Here is a 6,317-nt window from a genome sequence, read left to right as displayed (position 1 = left end):
TGGTACGAGAGGAGGAATGGATGATATTCTCCATGCCGTCATCTTGAGGGTCGACAGGTTTGCGTGTCGAACCCTGCCCTGGTGTCGAGACAACAGTGTCGGTATCGGCGGGAGTCTGATGTAATTCCCGTCCGACAGTCGAAAGGCGTGGGAGAACCACGTCTGTCGAGGCCACCACGGTGTGATAAGGATGCAGTCCGACCTGTCCGACTGGATTTTGGCCAGCACCTTCGTCAACAGTGGAAACAGAGGAAAGATGTAAAGAAGATTTCCTTTCCAGGTTCTGGTGAAAGCATCTCCTAGCGAGTGCTTTCCTCTTCCTGCTCTGCTGCAGAACCTGGAACAAGCTGCATTTTCTTCGGTAGCGAAGATATCGACAGCAGGGAGGCTCCAGTACCGAAAGAGAATGTCTCTTACTTCGGTATCGAGCTCCCATTCGTGGTCGACGTGGAAAGACCTGCTGAGGGCGTCCGCGATGATGTTTTCCTTGCCCGCTACATGGATCGCCGTCCGGTGAGTATTTCTCTTTATGCACCAGTTCCAAATCCTGAGTGCCGATCGATTCAGAGGATGAGACCTTGTCCCACTTTGTCTGTTGATGTACGCCACTACCGTGGTGTTGTCCGTCGCGATCAGGACGTTTCAGCCCTCGATCATTTGTGAAAAAGTTTTTATTGCATTCTCCACCGCTAGCAGTTCTAGGTGGTTGATATGATGTTCCCTCTGGGAAGGAGGCCAATGGCCCTGAGCTGTGAGGGAGTCGCAGTGTGCTCCCCATCCGATCAACGATGCATCCGTCGTGATCGTTACCGAAGGAGTTTCTTGCTGGAAGGGAACTCCTTCTAGGAGCATCGACATCGAAAACCACCATTTCAAAGATGCCCTTACTTGCGTCGGGATTGACATGTAAGTTCGCCGGGCATCGTGTCGAAGATCGAAAGTTCTTAAAAACCAGGCCTGTAATATTCTCATTCTGAGTCTTGCAAACCTGATGACTGCAGTTGTAGCTGCCATCAAGCCTAATAGCCTCTGAATTGTCCATGCCGAGACCTTTCGGCGGCTCTCGGTAGCGATGGCTAAATCTTGAAGGGTGCTTGCTCTGGTCGAGGGCAGGTATGCTCTCCCGTCCCGAGACGATAGGGTTACCCCTATGAAGTCCAGCTTCTGCTGTGGGGTCAAGATGGATTTCTCCTCGTTGACCCACAGACCCAACGAGACCAACAGGTTGAGGGTGGTTGAAATGTCCGCTACCAGATCTTTTTTCGGGACCGTGAAGTATCGGGAGAAAAACCCCGGTTGAGTTCCTCTGCGGGTACTGGAGAGATGGCTCCTTTCGCTAGGAGGGTCTGTACCTCGAGAAGCAGAGGAGGGGATGGTGCCGTTACTTTCACCCCCGAAGAAGGAGGAAGGACATCGAGCTCGATGGCATACCCCGAGTTGATGATAGTGAGCACCCAGGAGTCCGATGTTATTGACTCCCATTGATGGTAATGTGGTGCTAGGCGGTTCGCAAAGGGAGGTGGATCTGGGGTGAAGAAGTCAAACCCGCTGCTTCTTAGAGAAGTCGGGCTGACGTTTGCTTTGGAGCTGTTGTTGCTGGTGCCTCTGCTGACCTTTCGCTGTCGACAATTGTTGCCTGGCTATGGCTGAAGCTTCACTCTGGAAAACTCGTGCCAGCTCTTTTTTGTCCTCTGGGAGATGTTCACATAGTGATCCTATTTTCTCCCAGAGGAAGAGCTGGTATCGTGCCATGGTAGCCTCGTAGGCTGATGCCCTGATGCCCAAAGAGGCAGAGGAGTAAATCCTCCTGCCCGTATGGTCCAACTTTCTGCCTTCTCTGTCCACGGGTGCAGAATGTGCCTTCTGTGAGTGGCCTTGAGCCGACTCCACTACGATCGAATTAGGTTTGGGATGTTGGACCAGAAACTGTACATCTTCCTCTTGGACTCGATAGAGGGTCTCTAGCCTTTTCGATGTGGCTTGAGTCATAGCCGGTGTTTTCCAAGATAATTGAGCCGTTTGCTTTAAAGCATGTGGAATAGGGATGGCAAGTCGTTGGTTGGTTGTGGACTGGAAAACGTCGTAGATTGGATCGACGACCGATTCATCCATTTGCTGGATCTCCAGTCCTAATGCCTGAGCCATTCTAAGCATATGGTCAAAAAATCTGACCATATCGTCGGAAGGGGAAGAAGGGTCCTTGTCATGAACCTCATCTTCTGGTGAAGGCATCGATGGAGTAGCTGACAACCCCGACTCAGAATCCGATGGGTAATTATCCTCAGGCAAGGATACTGTAACCACCAGGAGGTCTACATGCTCCGTCGGTACCGTGGTAACCGCGGCAGTTGATGCCGATGGCTGCGTACGGTGTCGAGGCATCGACACCGTGGACGTTTGGTGGGCGGACGGTGGAGGCAGCGGTAGATGACACATCCTCGTAGGCGGAGGGTGCGCATAATATTCTTCTTGAGGGTACTGGTGGTCACCCTGGAAGTATCGTTGTGGGCGATATCGATCCCATACATAGTCGCCACATACTGATTGGGGATAAGAGTATTGAAAAGCTCCTTCTCATTGGCGCCTTAGAGTGTGCCTTGGCGAAGGCGGTAGAGGGATTAGTCCCTGAACTTCTTGCAGCCTGGCAGGCTCTCGGAAAGAGGCCGCTGAAGCCGAATCCCGCAACTCGCCCTCCGATAGACGATGTGTCGGTACCGTAGCCATCGGTACCGACTGGGATCTCGATACCGAGGGAGGCCTCGGTATCGAAGCGGTCGATATGGCAGGAGGAGTAGAGTGACTCCAGCCAGTTCCGCCATTCGGGATGACCCTAACGAGGGTTTTTACGCGTCTCGCTTCTTCTTCTTCTTCTTCTTCTTCTTCTTCTTCTTCTTCTTCTTCTTCTTCTTCTTCTTCTTTTTCTCCATTTCAGAAGAAGATTTGGGAGTCCGGGCCTTTTTGGAGATTTTCCTGGCCGCGGAACTCGCCAGTGACCGTCCAGGCGTTAGGGGTATCTGAGCCCTATTAGCCGCTCTGGAATGTTCAGGCACCTCAGTGCAACGGTCATCAACGGACTTACTGGCTGCCGTTTGTCCAGGCGTTAGGGGTATCTGAGCCCTATTAGCCACTCTGGAATGTTCAGGCACCTCAGTGCAACGGTCATCAACGGACTTACTGGCTGCCGTTTGTCCAGGCGTTAGGGGTATCTGAGCCCTATTAGCCGCTCTGGAATGTTCAGGCACCTCAGTGCAACGGTCATCAACGGACTTACTGGCTGCCATTTGTCCAGGCGTTAGGGGTATCTGAGCCCTATTAGCCGCTCTGGAATGTTCAGGCACCTCAGTGCAACGGTCATCAACGGACTTACTGGCTGCCGTTTGTCCAGGCGTTAGGGGTATCTGAGCCCTATTAGCCGCTCTGGAATGTTCAGGCACCTCAGTGCAACGGTCATCAACGGACTTACTGGCTGCCGTTTGTCCAGGCGTTAGGGGTATTTGAGCCCTATTAGCCGCTCTGGAATGTTCAGGCACCTCAGTGCAACGGTCATCAACGGACTTACTGGCTGCCGTTTGTCCAGGCGTTAGGGGTATCTGAGCCCTATTAGCCGCTCTGGAATGTTCAGGCACCTCAGTGCAACGGTCATCAACGGACTTACTGGCTGCCGTTTGTCCAGGCGTTAGGGGTATCTGAGCCCTATTAGCCGCTCTGGAATGTTCAGCCACCTCAGTGCAACGGTCATCAACGGACTTACTGGCTGCCGTTTGTCCAGGCGTTAGGGGTATCTGAGCCCTATTAGCCGCTCTGGAATGTTCAGCCACCTCAGTGCAACGGTCATCAACGGACTTACTGGCTGCCGTCTTGTGCATCCTCGAAGATTCAGCCAAGACTCAACTTTATGGCCTTCACCTAGGCACAGGACGCACAGGGAGTGCCCGTCAGTTGGAGGGAGCTTAGCTCCACATTTCACACACTTGCGAAATGGGGCCTTAACTGCCATACGGTTAAGCGCCACGATCGAAATCGCTGAGGAAAATCTAACTACTAAAAAAAAAATTTTTTTTTTTTTTTAGATAGAATAGAAGAAAAGATGTTAAGAAGTGAGAAATAAGCGAAAAGAGGAAAGATTTGAAGTAAAAAAGGATTTTAAAGAGAAAACGCTAAGTGGTTTGGTTCTATGGTCTAAGCACAATGGCGGACGACGAAGAACTGAGGTAAGGGCGGGAACCCCATGGACGTGCGCGGTAGCGTGGGGGAGGGGTTCCCGCCAAAAACGTTCCACTCAGCTATAGAAGGTTCCGGTCTGGTCTCTGCGCAGGCGCAAAGCCCGTATGTGTGATGCATAGAGACCACGAAGAAGAACCAGGGGAAAGGAGAATGTAATGTAATATCTTGGAAGAGGGCTAGCTGACTGGCAGCCTGAACTGCAGCAATCCACACTACAACCTTTTATTGCAGGTCCCAATTCTTGCTTCATTTAGCAACTGACTTTTCATAATTACCTTTTAATAACTACCTGTGGCACAGTAGAATTTGAGGGCATACATTTTGTAGGCTAGAGGATTCGTTGATGCCTTTGCTTTAGAACATTCTTCATGAGTTTTCACCATTTTTTCCTCCCATCTCACAATGCGATTCTTTGAAAGGTGCCACCTGATGGGCCAAACTACATATTACATGCAAGCATGTCCACTGGCGCTCAATGTGGAAGGAGAGATCAGGAGCAGAGAAGCAGACAGTGTCCTTAACATCTCCACTTCATCGCTGCATCTCATCATGTACCTTCCCCACCCAATTTCATCCGTGCTTGTCCTCGTTTTCTGGGTGTCATCATTTTGTGATGCACCAGGATATGTACACCCCCTACCTCTACCTTTGAGGTCCCTTCCATATCTATGATTCTAATTATTACTGCAAACATCTACCAGCAATTCCCTGTGGATTTTCAATGGGCCAACATAACACTTTTGAGAACTCAGTACAATTTGTAGTAAAAGATCACATGGGGGTGAACTACACAGCGCCGTGAAGGTGTCCTGAAGGCGCTTGTATGCACCTCCAGGGTGCCCCGAAAGTCTTTGTGTAGATCCTGCCGTAGTACCTGGACAGAAGAGGCGGAGGAGGAGGAGGAGGAGGCGGCCCCGCATCGCCCCTCGCGGGGACGGGGCGAAAAGTTCCCGGGCTCGGCGGCTTCGCTGGGGAGTAATGGCGGCTTTTTCCGCTGAGCTCTCCAACCCGGGTGGCCCTTTCGCCGGCAGCAGGAGGCCGGCGGGGAGGTGGGCGACGGCGGCAAGGACTCCCCAGCGAAGCCGCCGAGCCCGGGAACTTTTCGCCCCGTCCCTGCGAGGGGCGATGCGAGGCTGCCTCCTCCTCCTCCTCCTCCTCCTCCTCCTCTTCTGTCCAGGTACTACGGCAGGATCTACACAAAGACTTTCGGGGCGCCCTGGAGGCGCACGCAAGCTCCTTCAGGACACCTTCACGGCGCTGTGTAGATCCGCTCATGGCGAACCCTGCAAGAGAGAGAAATATAACGGCATTATGGGAACAGCCCAGCCTGTACCCTTTATTTTCTGTAGCTTTCACGAGTACATCTAGCACCCTCTACACTTTTCTATTGTCCAGTTATTGCTGAGTTCAAGGACATTCTCCTTCTCATTGCATGTTAAAACCCTGCTGGTCTCCATCTCCTGCTTAGCACTAATGCTTAGCACTAATTTCTCCCCTCCAATAATGTCACTGGATGATATTTCTCTGTCTGAAACTCACACTGTGCGCTCTTCCTCTTCACTTTTCTCATCTCCTTGCAGAAGCCTTTTAACTCCGTTACCATGCTGGTAGGGGAAAAGATATTCAAATATTGGTCAAGAGGGTAAGGGAAGGGAGTAAGTAGCACAACAACAAGGGCTGCTGGATCAAAATTCCAAGCAGACCATCATTTTAATTACTATATTAGCTCTGTCTGATTCTGAAAAAATGTTCTGTTGCCCACTATAAGAGTTTCTTATCAACACCTTGTGATTTTTCCCTGGGGGCTATCTATACGAAGGCGCATTGGTGCCGTAAGCCCCCAAACGCCCACACTTGTGCTCCTACAGGGTTGTCCCCACTGCAGGGAACAAGTGTGGGGTTTGCAACAGAGGAGGAAGAAGAGTTGCTGCCATTCTGTGTGTGCCGGTCCATGCTCTGCCACAGTGCCACACAAGCGCCGCTCCCCCCGCCCCGTCCCTGCATTCCCCCCCATTTTTTCCCCCTGGACCTTTCCCCGACACCATTTGTTTCTCCTGATTCCAGAGGACGCGGGGAGGCGTTCCACTGGACTT

This window comes from Elgaria multicarinata, chromosome 1 (genome assembly GCF_023053635.1).
Source record: "Elgaria multicarinata webbii isolate HBS135686 ecotype San Diego chromosome 1, rElgMul1.1.pri, whole genome shotgun sequence".
NCBI lineage: Eukaryota > Metazoa > Chordata > Lepidosauria > Squamata > Anguidae > Elgaria > Elgaria multicarinata.
The sequence above is the reverse complement of the archived record's forward strand: the minus strand, read 5'-3'. Positions refer to the sequence as shown.